This window comes from Delphinus delphis, chromosome 6 (assembly GCF_949987515.2).
Source record: "Delphinus delphis chromosome 6, mDelDel1.2, whole genome shotgun sequence".
Lineage (NCBI taxonomy): Eukaryota > Metazoa > Chordata > Mammalia > Artiodactyla > Delphinidae > Delphinus > Delphinus delphis.
Window position 1 is genome coordinate 53,211,102 of NC_082688.1, and position 16,350 is coordinate 53,227,451.

At 43.5% G+C, this 16,350-nt stretch overlaps 1 long non-coding RNA gene across 1 annotated transcript in view; it reads right to left on the minus strand.

The window, feature by feature from the left end:
* LOC132426644 (uncharacterized) overlaps positions 1 to 16,350 on the minus strand; it is a 102,817-nt gene that overhangs the window by 18,244 nt on the left and 68,223 nt on the right. Inside the window, exon 2 of the long non-coding RNA XR_009519745.1 lies at positions 13,787 to 14,045. This is a non-coding gene — a long non-coding RNA (uncharacterized lncRNA). The remainder of the gene's footprint in view (positions 1 to 13,786; positions 14,046 to 16,350) is intronic.

A 16,350-nucleotide genomic window follows, 5' to 3' on the forward strand; every position in this document is an offset into this window, starting at 1 on the left:
TTCCATTTTTTCAAGTGGGTTTCTTGGAAAGGAAGCCAAATCTCTAGCAAGGCTAGTCTGCATTCTGCCATTGGTGTCGTTCCCGGCTCCCTTTTATATCTCTGCCATTGTTCTTTCTTTTCCCCCACACCAAATCTATGTTATCTTGCTGTACTTTACGTACCTGTAACTACCTGAAATACTTTTTTAAAAAACAATTGGGTAGGCTGTAAAGAAAGAGAGAGAGAAAAATCAAGTGTGAAATAGCATGGCACAAATTATAAAGCAGGGAAGGAACTGAGAAGAAGCTGAGCCCCTGAGAGGGGCAGTCAGCGACGGGGCCTGGCAGGCTGGATGGGAGGAGGACCCAGGAACATGTTCCAAACTGGAGGAGAAACCTATTTCCTGTAAAAGCAGAACCCAGGAGAGTGTACGTGGGGCAGGACAAACAAGAGAGTAAGGAGACTTGCCTGACTGTCGTGGGAAGTTCATGCTGGGGAGATAAGCCTTGGGATACAGAACAGGAGGGGAAGGTGGAAGGGGACTTGGAAACAGAAGCAGGTGTTCAGGCTCCACGTAGGTCACATCTGTGCTTCCTTTTTGTGTGTCTAACAAACACGATTGTCCTGGCCCACACACTCGGGATCAGGAATAGAGGTGGCAGAAGGGGACTGTATCCGTTTCCTAGGGCTATCATAGCAAAGTACGGCAGACCAAATGTCCTAAACAACAGAAATTTGTTTTCTCACGGTTCTGGAGGTTAAAAGTCTGAGAGCAAAGTGTGGGCAGGGTTGGTTGCTTCTGAGGCCTCTCTCCTCGGCTTTTCCACGGTTTTTTCCTCCCTGTAGCTTCACATGATCTTTCCTCTGTGCATGTCTGTGTCCTAATCTTCTCTTTTTCTAAGCACCAGTCATATTGAATTAGGGTCCACCCTAATAACCTCATTTTACCTTAACTCTCTTTTAAAAACCCTATCTCCAAATACAGCCACATTCTGAGCTCCTGGGGTTTAAGACCTACACATATGAATTTGGGGTGGGGGGGACACAATTCAGCCCTTAACAGTATGTAACTTCGGTAGCCTCTGGAGAAGGCACAAAGCATACGGCAGCTAAATTACAATGAGGGTCAACATGTAAAATGCAATTTGTCTCACCCCTGATGGAAGGAACCTGGGAAGAATGATCATTCTGATCACCTTGGCCCCCTGAAAATCAAGTACGGTTCATCTCTTCCAAATACCACTATCCAACAATATCAAGAGGAAAAAGTGAACTTTGGGCTTAAAGAAAATGAAAAAACAATTTTACTGACAATGACTGTAGTGAAAACTGTGGACTATTTATGATCATCCTTAAATACAGTGAGCGATAAAGGACACTCAGCGGTTCATGACAGCTGTGTCGAGACTCTCATCACTAAGACTCATCACTAAGGAGGTGGTGAGAACACAACCAGTGTGACCTGGACTAATTGTTTTCTGGTCTCACCTATACTCTCCTCCATAGACACCACACTGTCTGGCTGAGATTGCCAGTTCTTTCTTCTCTGTTCTAATTGCGTATCAGAGGAGTTCATAGATTTTGCTAACATACCATCTCAGTGTCTTGAATTGAGAATGCATTGAGTTCTGTAAAAGTAAGGCTTTTCTTATTCTTAGTATCCGCTACAAAAAAAAGTGCTGGCTGCTTTTCTCTTGATCTCAGTCAATGCTAGGCTGGCCTGTGTGATGCAGGCCCTCTGTGCTTCTCTACTCTGAGCTTTTGGTTGGTTTTAGCAGCTGTGTGTGCTTTGCAGAAAGAGCATTCTCTCTGTGGAAACATCACTCCTGGAAAAATCACGAAACCCCTGGTTCCTATGTGAATGGAAAGAAAATGTCACATCCTTTTTAAGAGAATGAATTATTTATTTTTTTTTTTTTTGCGGTACACGGGCCTCTCACTGTTGTGGCCTCTCCCGTTGCGGAGCACAGGCTCCGGATGCGCAGGCTCGGCGGCCATGGCTCACGGGCCCAGCCGCTCCGCGGCATGTGGGATCTTCCCGGACCGGGCCACGAACCCGTGTCCCCTGCATCGGCAGGCGGACTCTCAACCACTGCGCCAGCAGGGAAGCCCAAGAATGAATTACTTTTGGTTGCGGGTCCCACTGAAAAATGAATCCTTCATTAGGTAAAAAACATAGAACCCATGACATTTTCTACGCTATCTACTAAATACTCCCTTTCCAAGAATAACTCGTGACATTATAATTTAATCACTTCAATATTGGGTTTGTTAGATTAGCAAGTAAATTCACTCCCTTCCTTTACTGAAATCCCTTCAGGTTGATTTTCGCCTTCCTGTGCGACCGCATCCATGCAGTATTTTGTGCCATTCCTGAAGGTTATGCCCATTATAAATTTAGTTGATTGAAGAAGCCCTCAATTTTCACTCTAAGTAGATATTTTTTCTAACATAAAAACATTAAATGGATAAAAGTGGGCCTCAGATCCAACTCGCGAAGACTTGAGCTTGAGAAATAGAGAATAATTGGATGTTACTGAAACAAAGATTGAGTGAGAAAATTCTGGTTGTAGCCTTCAAGGCAGACAAGCCGAGGAAAGGCCTGAAAACGTGAGGGACGGCTTATGAGGCATTTCAGCAGCCCAGCCTGAGGCGACAGCTCAAGTTCTCGCACTCCCCAAAGCTATGAGAAAATACACGACCATGGGAACTAGGGCAGAATCTTCAGAAATGACCACAGTTAAAGGAGAAGAAAAAAAAGTAGACCAGCCAAAAGAGTAGGACAAGGGCTATTGGGAAAAGATGACATAACCAAAGTTTTGAGCCAGAAAACTTTAAGACCTTATAGCCCAAATGGCTTTAATTTGAGATGAGGACCCAGGCTTTGAAGATGAACTCACTGTCCCCAAATCTTCGGTCCCAGACCCTTTCTACAACCCCTGCTAGAAGGAACACCAGGATAAGCAACGTCAAAATATACCAGCAAGCTCGTGGCGATAAGATCATCCTAACAGAAGCTACGTTCCTCTATCACCTCCCCGCGATCCACTCCCCACCCCAATTTGCTTTCCGGCGTTGTCCCGTTTTGATACTGATTGGGTGAAGAGCCATGATTTATGTTGTCATTGAAGCTTCCCAGCATCACCACCTGGCTCCCTCCACTGACAGGGCAGCACTGACTTAGTGGCATTGCCCTTGTTGATGTGACCAAATAACTGCCGAAGTCTGAAATAAGAAATAAAAGTCAATAACCCTGCCTGTCCCAAGAAGAATGAGTAAAGCCAGGGCCTAAACCGAAGTCGTCTTTTCCCTGTATTCTCTCCCGATCCCTTACTAAGAAATAAATATCTTGCTTCCAAGAAGACCTTGTGTTTTAGGGCCCACAGTGTAAGGCCAGACTTGGCTTTGGGAGGGAGGAGAGGTGAAGGTGGGCTGGCAGCGGGCAGGCTGAGGGAGGATACACCACCTGCGTTTAACTCTAGTCCCACCATTGACCAGCTGTGGCTGTTACTGAACTTTTCTGAGATTCCATTTCCTCACCTGCAAAACAATCTGTATAATAATGCTTCCTCTGCAGGTTGTAAAGAAGAAAATGTATGATAACTCTGATTACATAGGGAATGCTTTTAAAAAAGAAAGAAAAAACAAAACAGTAGCTATTACTGTCATTAAGAGAAGGAAATAAAAATTCTTCACCATCTTCTTTTTGCCAGGCAGAGGCCAAGTACTGTTGACATAAATTATCTCACTTAATCCCCATTTCTGCCCCATGTAATGTGTGTAATTAACCTGGCTCAGAAAGGTACAGTTATTAGCCCAAGGTCATTTGGCTGGTAAGGGGTGGCTCCAGCTGTCACCCCCAGGTCAGTTCCTCTCCGGGGCATCTTCTAGCAGACGGCTGGTTTAGCCAGGTTTCAGTGGTCCAGGTCAAGGCATTTGGCAAGGGAGGGTGTTATTTCCCTAGTGCCATATGACTTCCCCGTTAGTCAGCTGGTCCTGTGGAGTTGTAACTTTGAACATAGGCTGGGTCATTGCAGTTCTCAGGGTGTCTGAAAGGGGCTTGGACGCACACCAGTACTAGGCTCTGTTCTCCTTATATTCTGTCAAGCAAAACCCTACGTTTAAGTTGTTTCACTGACAGTTCGGAAAGTTCCTTCTCCTTGGATGGGTGAAGTAGTAAGGTTTTAAGCTATGTATTTGCCCTCCTATACATACACACACACGCTCACATAAATGTAGACCGTGTGTGTAAATATATACACACATATATACATACATAATACTGGAGTTCTGTGTCTCTTTGTATGCGTGTGTGAATGTTTGCAGATTTAGTTTTTTCCTTTCAGCACCAGACTCATGACCTACATTTTGGGATCCTTTACCGGGATGAAGAGGTCCCCTCCCACGTCATTATTCCTCTGCATAACTAATGTATGTCCTTGTAACTTCCAACAGAAAGGTCCTCCTGTGTTCTTCCATATTCTACACACAACTATTCATTTCCTACATGTGAAGTTACCCAGTCTTCCTGACCTTCAAAATCCAGCTGAAACCTTGCCTCCTTTGCTTGAAATGAAAACAATATATATATTTGCAGTGAAGGTTCTAAATTTACAAAAATAAATGATAACCTCAAAGAAGGCAAGTTTTGAACCCAGGCCTCCGCTGTTAGAGTCCTAAGCTTGTAACCACTGCACTCTGCAGCTTCCCACTGATGCCAGCCAAGTAGCATCTGAAACAAGAGTGACTGGAAAGTGGACTAGAGGTTACCAGGGTTGGAATGGGGAGTAACTGTTTAATGGGTACAGAGTTTCAGTTTGGGATGATAAAGAAGTTCTGGAAATGGACAATGGTGACGGTTGCACAACACTGAAGGTGCTAAGTGACACTGAATTACACACTTAAAAATAGTAAAAACTGTCAATTTTAGGGCTTCCCTGGTGGCGCAGTGGTCGAGAGTCTGCCTGCTAATGCAGGGGACACGGGTTTGAGCCCTGGTCTGGGAAGATCCCACATGCCGCGGAGCAACTAGGCCCGTGAGCCACAGCTACTGAGCCTGGGCGTCTGGAGCCTGTGCTCCGTGACAAGAGAGGCCGTGATAGTGAGAGGCCCGCACACCGCGATGAAGAGCGGCCCCCGCTTGCCACAGCTAGAGAAAGCCCTTCCACAGAAACGAAGACCCAACACAGCAAAAATAAATTAATTAATTAATAAACTCCTACCCCCAACATCTAAAAAAAAAAAAAGATCCTTTAAAAAAAAAAAACTGTTAATTTTATGTATGCATGTTTTTCCATAATTGAAAAAAAAAAAACAAAAGAAGAAACGGTGATCACCACTCTGTTGCAATTCATTTAACTTTTCCAAGCTTTAGTTTCCCCTCTAGTAAAATGGGAATATTGACACCTACTTTAGAATACTGCTGTGATGATTAAGTCCTAACATATAGAGCGCACCTAGCTCCCCCCACCCCCATGTAGCCCATTGTGATGCTCAGCTGGTGTTCACTCCCTTGGCTTTGCCCAGTGCTAACACCCCCATTCATTTAGACTCCTTGGGCTGAGCTACAGGAGGTGGGGCATGCGTGGGCTAAATGGGAAGACTGTCTGCTATTTGGAGGTGGTGGACCATCTTCTTCAAATTCCCAGCACTTAATAGGTGCCTAATAAATGTTTGTCCGACAAAACTGGAATGAATAGATAAACCACAAGGCGACAATAAAAGGATGTGAGCCACGTATCAGGAACTCTTAATCCACAGGGGAGATAAAGAATATTTGTTGTTGATGAGGTAATTCTGCGGTTCACTTGATTTCATTCCAGATTTAGGCTACTTTTTTAAAGCTGCCTTTTTATGTGCAGTTTTACTGTCTTGAACAACTGGAGCCAACGGGAAATTGGTGTTTGGGGGACCATCTGTAATAAAGGCAATGGCAGTAATAGGCACAAGTTGCTTAAGCCCCAGTTGGGGATTACACTGGAATCTGAAAAATGAAACTAGGCATTAATTGGATCCACCTTTCATTTTTAAGGTTGCCTAGAGTCTACATAGGAATGATCACTATAATTAGGTAATTTGCTACATTGCTTTTAAAGCAAAAGCAAGAGGCATAAAACTCGCCAAAAATATACAAGTTCTAGATGTATATAGTACTTTCATTATATACTCTGGTTGGTTAAGTGAAGAAGATGAGTCTAAGTGGAAACAGAAAGGGAAATAATAGAGCAAAAGAGACACAGGAGAGCAAGAAGTACAGGGTAGATTGGACGGACAAGCAAGGAAAACAAGAAACCCGTAGAGGGAGGAGGCATGAGTACAGAGAGAGGAAGAAACACAGCGAAGACCTAGGGTGATAAGTTCTCAGTTGGTTCTGAGGCAAGTGGAAGTGTAACCTACTTTTGTTACACCCTGAGGTTACCATCAGCCTCGATCACTACCATTTGATGGCCTCAGAGTTCATGGTCCTACAATTGCTGTAGCACCGTGTTCACTGTCTCAGAAAAAGGCTTCATCATTCACTCAGACACTCACAGGAGGCCCGGGCATCCATGAGCCCTCTCTCGTCCTCATCACTGTTGCCATGTTCCGCCTTTCTTAACATCTACGTGTATTACAGATCTATTCACCTATCTCCATCTCTACTGCAGGCCACTCTCCTCTCTCACCTGGAGAGGAAGTGTTGCCGTCAGATCTTTGCCCTCTACTCCAGCATCTACGCTGCTGGTAGTGATTTCTCAATGGCAAACCTAGTTGCCCTGGCTAAGGTTCTTTTGTCTCCAGTAACAGAAACTCACACAAACAGGCTTAAGCTCCAAGCAGGGAAATCTATAATGCATATAATATGCTAGAGCTTTTCTTTTTTTTTTTTGTCTCCTGCAAGAAATGTCTCCTGTTCTGTGAGCTTCAGTGGGCATGATGTGGGGAGAAGGAAAGGAAGCAACTTCCAGGACTGGGGTGAGGTAAAGCAGAGATCCGAAGGGAAATGCGACTCCAAGCAGTGAACTCCCGATCTTGAGCCACACCCCCTGGGGCTCCGGGCAACCTCCAGGGCTGAAATAGTGACAGCCCAGGTGAGCCGCTGTCAGCTGGCCTCTCAGCTGAATGTGGTACAGACCTCTGTCCCTCACACCTGGAAGAGCCACGATGCCTGGGCAGGGCACCAGCACCCGGGGCCCCGTCCAGCCATATCACTGAGGACAAGACCTGCCATGATGAGGGAGAGGTTGCCAGACAAGGGGAGAACAGCTGCCTTTCTGGACACTGGTAAACATCTGGAAATGTCTGGGTGAAGAAAATGGCAGAACCAAAAGAGAGAGACAGACGGACTTCCTGCAAATCGGGGAACGCGGGCAAGATCATTTGATTGCTTGTGTCAGATGATCTTTGCACAGCCCCACCAGCTACAGCCAGGTAGGTCCTATCAGGTAATGAAAGCACAGCTGCTGAGAAGCCTCCCCTGCTGGGGAGCTGAAGGGATGGAAGTCATCAGATGAAGGGGATACAGGCTATGTCACCACCCCAAAATGCCAACCGTGCGCCATTCGTCCTTGAAACCCTTTGATTCCCTTTCCATGAACTACACTGACAGTTCTCATACTCTAGCCAATATGAAAGTCACCTAGGGAGTATTAAAATGCAGATGCCTGGGCCGCACCCCTGAGATTCTGATTTAGGAGTCCGGAACGGGCCAGAGAATTTGCATCTCCATGGACCACAACACTAAGTAGCATTAACCTAAAGGATATAGTCCAGGCTTTTTAACATGATCTAATAGGCCTCCATTCCTGGTTTTCACCACTCTTTAGTACCATTACCTGCCACTCCTCCACCTTTCACATCACGCTCCAGCACCTACCCCGTGCAGCACGGTGTTTGGAAGAGCGCTGCAAGAATTCGGTTCTGAGGCTCCATCTGCACTTCTCCCAAAGCCCCCCAACTTCTCCCAAAGGAGGAAAAGTTGCTTTGAGTTAGACTGACTCCAGAACACTTACTGGGCCATATTTGCTAGTGGGTATGTGCAAAGGCCAAGCTCTGAATGTGCACCTCTCTCTTCTATTCCACGTTGAAGGGCCAAAACCCACGTCCCTATGGAGGACCTCTGGTCAGATTGCTGTGGCCATTCTCCCTCCCTTCCACCCAAGTAGCAGAAGTGGTAGGCTGACCTTTAGGAAGAGCAGGCCTGAGCCCTGGTTATCAGTCTCTCTGTGACTCTCCATATGCCTGTCTGTCTCACTCCTTCTCCTCCAGCCGATCTGGTATGATCTACAAGATTCAGATATGGGCAAAAAGGGAAGAAAGAGGTTCTCAGATTTTGAGCTCAGGATCCATGCTCCAATCTACACTGGCATTTGGAGGAAAAACTCAACCAGTATTAAATAAGTAAAATGATATTTTTCTTTTCTTTGTCATTGTTCTTTATTGCAAGGTCACGGCATCTACATCACTGGGAGGGTAGGATTTCAGTATTCCTGGATCCCCTGGCCTTCATGCCATCACAATACTATCAAAACCTCACCCTTATTCCTTACAGGGCCCACTTCATAGCCTGGTGGAAAAGCCTAGGCCCAGGGTCCGGTACCCAAGGATTTAATTCCTGGCCCTGCCAACTAATTACTCTGTGCCTTCTTTCCTCCATGGTCAAATGGGGATTTAAACACTGACTTCACAGCTCTGTTGGGAGGTGTAACTGAGGAAAAGAACTTTGAAAAGTCTTTGAAAAGTCTGAAACGTCAGCCATTTTGCTAAAGTTCTATTCTTTTCAAGGAACACTGAGCCTGAGTCCAAGTGCTCAGCATAAAACTCAGTCCTGGTGCCCCTTCTGGATCTCTCACCTATTCTTATCCTGATGACCCTCTTCCAAGGCAAGAAAGTCAAATCTGGAGCCCGGGGATTCTCAACCCCTGTCCAGATTGCTTTCCTCCACATTACAGAATGTTAGCTGTTGGGCTTCCCTGGTGGCGCAGTGGTTGAGAGTCCGCCTGCCGATGCAGGGGATGCGGGTTCGTGCCCCGGTCCGGGAAGATCCCACATGCCGCGGAGCGGCTGGGCCCGTGAGCCATGGCCGGCTGAGCCTGCGCGTCCGGAGCCTGTGCTCCGCAACGGGAGAGGCCACAACGGTGAGAGGCCCACGTACCACAAAAAAAAAAAAAAAGAATGTTAGCTGTTTGCTGTATCTTCCACCACAAACATAAAATAGGGCTGGTCTGTGTCCCACTAGCTCCAAATATATTAACCAGGGATCCCTGCCTTTTGGACTCTGACACTGCAAGTGGGAATTCACCCATGACGATATCACATTACCAACCATATCATGAGACCTTCTTACAGCTGACTAGTCAGTATTAAATATATCCTGGGGTGGACCAGTGGGGATACCGCCGAGACGTCCTCCTGGATTCACCACCATTTCAACAAGCACATTTTGACAACCTCCTTTGCTGCCTTCTGCAGATCACCAAGCTGCTACTTTCTGTGTTGTCACATCATACTTTATGAGGTTATATGCACTGACTTGTATCCCAGCACCTTCTGTACAAAGGGACATTGACACACATTGGTTCAGCTTAACAGACTTTCCTATCAGGACTGACTCAAGGTACCTTGCAGCAGGTTCCACTTCACACTTCAGTATAAACTGAGAAGGCGGAAGTAGGCTCCAGATTGGATGGAAACCAGCTTTTATTATAAACCGCACACTCATAGGCCTTGTCTTAACTTCAAAACAGCCATGCAGTTAGGGCATCGTTAAATCCTTTTATCAGATAAGGAAACAAAAGACCGAGAGGTTAAGCAACCTATCCCGACTTGGTCACACAGTTCATGCTGGAAACCAGAATTCAAATGGATAGGTTTGATTGATCACAAAGTCATTTGTCAAGATAGGAGCACAGAGACATCCTTTGTATTATGTTTAACTACAACAGCCAAACAGCCAACAAACCTACTTGCATAGGTCCCTGGTGTGCTTGTGTGCCCTGTCTCTCAGCCGCTTCTTAGGGAACACAGTGATTTCTAAACCTTCAACAATGACTTTCCTTATGCCTCACCACCTCCAAAATTTTTGAGAATAGGATACTTCAAACGTTCGGATGTCTATTGTATTTCTCTCTTGCAACTGGGCAGGGATTCCCTCCCCCTCCCCTGGGCACACTCTGATCCAGCAGTATGTGCCATTCACGGCATAAAGAAAGAAGAGGAGTAGAGAACTGAGCATTGAGATTTTATTACAGAAACAGCGATATCAAACATCAATCCCACAACTGTGGCCGGGGGGCACAAGTTGAAAGCATAATGCAATTAACCTCCTAAGATTATTCACCTATGTTGTCATGAAATGGTTGACAAAGAAGGCAATGACTAAAGTGCAATTGTCCAGAAAACACTTCCAAAAACAGGTTTTAGGAAAAAAGGGAAAACAGATTACGGAGGTCAAAAGGACCTGGGACAGAAGCATTTTCAAAACCAGCTTAGTCCCCAAAACTCATCGGTCTCACTGCCATATGCATCCCCATTTGCAATATTCATCTTCGTCTTCAGGCCATGGTTCCCATACCTAGTTGTGAATTAGCATCTTCCTGGGAGCTTTTTTTTTCTTTTGAGGTACGCGGGCCTCTCACTGTTGTGGCCTCTCCCGTTGTGGAGCGCAGGCTCAGCGGCCATGGCGCACAGGCCCAGCCGCTCAGGGGCATGTTGGATTTCCCCGGACCGGGGCACGAACCCGTGTCCCCTGCATCGGCAGGTGGACTCTCAACCACTGCGCAACCAGGGAAGCCCCTGGGAGCTTTTTTAAATGCAGATTCTCAAGTCTCCTGTCAGATCTAAAGAATAAGAATCCTTGCAGAGTGGGACTAGGAATTGGTATTTATTAGACTTTCACTTATGTATCATTTGTTGACTCGAATGCAGCCAGTCACTCCGGGAACCGGCTGTTTTAACAGACACTGGCACACAAGACAATTTTCTGGAAGAAAAAAGTCCTTTGCAATTTAAATCAGAGCTCCTTGCTGTTTGAAATGCTTCGCGGAGGTCCAAAGACGTCTTCCGCAGCGGGACAGCATCAGTTCCTTAGTACAATTCACCTCTTCTCTCTCAACTCCCATGAGCCACCTCTTTATTTTTAACATTTTCTGTGTAAGGAAATGCTAATAATTTTGTAGCGTAATATTTCAGTTAATATTCTGGACCACAAAGGAGGCAACGCTCTGCTGACAGGCAAACCTATCACATTCCCTTGGAGATACTTATACACAGAGAAAGTGGGATCCTGGCACCAGCTCCTCTCTTTATGTACATGCGGTGCCACAGCTATGCTCAGACCCTGGCTAAGATTAGCAATAGAAGAAGAACAGGGAGCAATTAAATTCACTTCCTATTCCCAAAGCGAGGTTTTTGCTTAAGTGAGCAAAGGCTTCTGGCTGGCTCCTCTTTGTGGAACAGTTGTATCAAATAACATTTGCACAGCACTTTACAGTTTCCAAATCACTTTCCTTTTCAATACTATCTCATCTAATCATCAGAGTAGCCCAGAGCAGTAGGTATGATTTCCTCCATTTAACCTATAGAGGCTGAGGCTCAAGCAGTTAAATGACCGACACAAGTTCACACAGCCAGGAAACGGAAAAACACAATTTGGAACCAGGTCTTTCATGAAACAAACACAATGGTAAAGTTCAAGTTAACTTTAATACACACTATTGGCTAGAACCAAGGAAGACGTCAAAACCTAAACAAAAACTTGGCCTTGGAAATGGACTTTCAAACAGAAACCGAGTGTGTGAATTTGCTAGTTCTACTTTTCTCAGTAAGACATTTGTCAGGAAGTTTTCTGAGCTGTTCCACAGGAAGAATAGCATGGTGAGTAAGGCTATGGAACCAGAAAGCCTGCGTTTGAATCCCAGCTCTGCTATCTGTGAGCTTTGTGACCAAGGGCAAGTTACTTAACTTCTTTGTACCTCAGTTTCTTTGCCCATAAAATGGGAATAATAAGAATCGTGCACAACTTAGAGCATTGGTTGAAGATTTTAAAAGTTAGATCTATGTAATATATTTTAAATTATACCTGGCACACAGCAAGTTATCAGACACTTCCTTTGTATGTTAGTAAAAATATCTGCTCACACGTAATCAACTCTCAACTGTCCATATGGCGATTATTCTCTGGGTTTTAGGTTTTAGTTTGGTTTTCACCTATAGCAATCTGTGGCCCTGATACTCAGTTGCCCTTGAGGAAGAAGAAAGGAATTCACTCTTGCAGAGCAAGCACCACATGCCAGACACTAGGTCAGACGTACCACCAGATGTATTTCTCACCACACCACCACCAAGTAGCTATCATTGTCCCCATTCCACAGACGGGAAAATCTAAGGCTCAGAGAGTTGAGTAAACCCTGCTGGTAAGTGGAAGGGAAGGTTAAATCCCAGTCTTTCTCTTTCCTGAGCCGTTGCTCTTTCAGACTGTGTTGTGCTCAATACAGATATGAATGCTATCCTTACTAAATTCAAACTGCAACCACATGCCTTCCCCCAAATCAAGCCATTGTCTCAATCTAGCTCCCTTCCCGGGGCAAATCCTGATGGCCTAGAGAAACCACTTCCTGGGAAGTCAAAGGGCATAGGAAGATGAACCACTCCGTCAAGTCACCATCAAACCAATGTTTTCACGAAGGAACGAAGGTGTGGCACGTGCTCCAATATGCCAAGTACTAGGGAATGATAACAGTACTTACCTTAGATGGTGATTACAATGATTAATTGAGTTATAACAGCTCTCACCTGCATGTCAAGGGTTCAATCGCTGTTAGTTGTAACAGATAGTGAAGCATAACGCTTCATTGCATGAACTTGGGAGCCAGATTGCCTGTGTTTAAATCCTGACCCTGTATCACTCACTAGTGGTGTGACCTTGGACAAGTTATTGAATCTGTCTCTGCCACAGTTGCTCACCTGTAAACTGGGGATAACAGTAAAACCTACCTCACAGGACTGTTGTAAGGATTAGATGAATAATACAAATGAAGCCTTAGAACAGTGCCTGGAACATAGTAACATAGTAACTACTGTATAACTGGTTGGTTTTATTATTAAGAAAATGGGGGGTTGCGTTGGGGGAAAAAGAGGTTGGTGAAACATGGAAAAACAGGCATTTACATATACTACGGGTGGCTGCACTATATTAATGCAACATTTTTGGAGGGTGATTTGGCAATATCCAACAGCATTTTAAATGTTTGTATCTTGTGATTCGTCAATTCCATGCAGGGAATGTAAACTACAGATGTGCGAGCACAAATGTGTGCATTTGTGTGTTGAGGGAAGCACCTAGGGGTAAGCAAGGGCTCCTTTAACCCAATAAGGTTAACTATCAGAAGCCTAGGTAACAACACGCACAAGTAGAATAGTATTATAGAATCCCCTTAACATCAGGAATGGGAAAGGGATACCCACTATCATTGTTTCTAGTCAATACCATACTGAAGAGCAAGCCAAATGCATTAAGAAAAATAAATAAGGATTGGAAGGACAGAAATAAGTACATTAAGTACATTAAGCCATTAAGTACATATAAGATGACTGTCTACACAAAACTCAATAGAGTCTATAGAGAATTTATTATTATTAAAAGTAATAAGGGAGCTTAGCAAAGTAGCCAGCTATAAGAATAATGTAAAAAAATAAATTCCATTTCTATATAGCGACAACAAAAAGAAAATATAAGTTTTCAAAAGCTCTACTTGTTATATATTATTCTGTAACAAACTATCACAAAATGTAGTGCCTTAAAACAACAAACATTTATTAGCTCTTACTATATCTGAGGGTTAGGAATCCGGAAGTTGCTCAGCAGATGGCTCTGGCGAGGGGTCTGTCTCTCAGGAGATTGCAGTGGGTGGGGCTTTAGTCATCTGAAGGCTTGACTGGGGCTAGAGGATCTGCTTTCAAGACGGCCCACTCATGTGGATGGAGGCTGGATATTCGCACGTCTCAGTTCTCTCCACGTGGACCTCTCTGTAAGGCTACCTGAGTACCCTCAGGACACGGCAGCTGCCTTCCTGCACAGAAGGTGATCTGAGAAAGGACAAGGAGGAAGCCACAATACCTTTAATGATTTAGTCTCTGAATTAGTTCTGCTTTATTTTTTCCTTAGCAGAAAGTCTCTAAGTCCATTCCACACCTAATAAGAGGAAAATTAAGCTCCACCTTTTAAAGGGAGGCATTTCACAGAACATGTGGACAGATTTTAAAACCACCAGAGGTATCATTTTTAGCAGAAAAATCCAACCTACTTAGGAATAAATCTAATGAAAGATGTTTAAAACTTTAAGGAGAAAATTTTAAAACTTTAGTGAAAGACATTAAAGAAGACCTAACTTAATGTAGAGATATATGTTAGGTAGTCTCAAAAGCAATTCCCTCAAACTGGTATATTAAATCAATTCATTTCTAATCTAAGCCTCCAACAGAATTAAAAAAATTTTTTTTTTGAACTTGAAAAGCAGATTCTGAAACTCATATGGAAATTCAAAGGCCCAAGAATAGTAAACACACTCCTGAAGGAGAGAAAGTACAAGACTGAAGAACACGCTCCACATATATCAAAACTTCTTATAAAGCTTGATAGCAATAGCAGTTAAAACAGTGTGGGATTGTCTCAGAAATAGACAAACTTTGCAATGAACAGAATAGCGATCCCGGACACAGACCTATACAACTATAGAAACTTGATACACACCAGAAGGAACACTGAAAATCACTTGGCAAACAGTATAGTATTTAATAAATAATGCTGCCACGACTGCTTATCCATGGAGGGAGAAGATGAAATTGTATCTTAACCTCAGGCCATATCTTTACATAAATGAATTCCAGGTAAATTTAAAACTTAAATGTAAAAGGCAAAGCTTTAGAGCCACAAAAGAAAATATACGAATATGACTTTGTGACCTTATGTTATGGAAGGGCTTCTTAAGCAGACATAAAAATATTAGCTATAAAAATAATTGATAAATTTAACTATATTAAAATGAATAAAATTGAACATTAAAAAAAAGAACTGTAAAGAAAGTGAAAAAGGCCCCACATGGGTAAAAATACTTTTAGATAACCAACAAAATAGTATCCTGAATATAAGGTATTTCTCAATTCTCAAGAGTGGGACTGCTATATCAATGTATATGTGAACTTTTAATTTTAATAGGTATCAATAGAGAATATTTAAAGCAGCTGTTAGCAATTCAAAGGGTTCTTCCCCACCAGCAATAAATCTTTATTTTTTGCCACTTTGATACATGACTAACAGTAAAACTGAATATTTTTTGTTTGTTTTTATTATGGCATGTTTTGTAGTATAAAAAGAGAGTTGGCATCCTTTTCTTGTTCCTGGTTCAGGAAAAATAGCTGCAGCATATGTTTATTGGTTATTTCTTTTGTTACTCTGTAAATGTCCTACTCATATTCTTTTTTTCCTCTACTATTCAACATTGTCTTGGAGCTATGAGCAAACGCAAAGATAAGAAAATGAAATAATCTGTATACACATTGAAAAGCAGAGGTAACTCTCCTGATTCATTAATATGATTTAGTTTCCAGAAACTGTATTTAAAAATGAAAACTTGCTACAATTAATAAGATAATTTGGTAAGATGGCTCAATACAATATAACTATACAAAGATCAATAACTTTTCTCTCTACTAGCAATAAGCACCTACAAATGGAAATATGGGAGACATTTCATTTACAATGGCAGACAAAGTGAATAAAGTATTTCAGGAGAAACTGAACAAGGCAGGCTTAAGACTTTTATAAATGAATCTGTAAAGTCTTACCAAGGTTCATAAAACAAGGTATAACGAATGGAAAGAAAAACTATTCTGGACAATTCTTCCACATTTATATCTGTCTAAAAGCAAGGAGGGCTTCCCTGGTGGCGCAGTGGTTGGGAGTCTGCCTGCCGATGCAGGGAACGCGGGTTCGTGCCCCGGTCCGGGAAGATCGCACATGCCGCGGAGCGGCTGGGCCCGTGAGCCATGGCCGCTGGGCCTGCGCGTCCGGAGCCTGTGCTCCGCAACGGGAGAGGCCACAACAGTGAGAGGCCCGCGTACCGGGAAAAAATAAATAAATAAAAGCAAGGAGTTGGGAATGAAATTGGTATATTTGCAGAATAATTCAGAATGCTGGTAACATGGCCCTTTCATTCAGTCACTCTGCAAATTTTTATTGGGTACTTTCTAAGTGCCATACTCGGCTACACACAAGTAATAATCCAGACCTGGTCCCTGTTCTCATGGAACTGATAATAATTTAACTAACAAAAGACAAGCTTTTATAAAATAATAAATCATGAGGGTTGGTAGAAGAGACCTTGAATGTCAC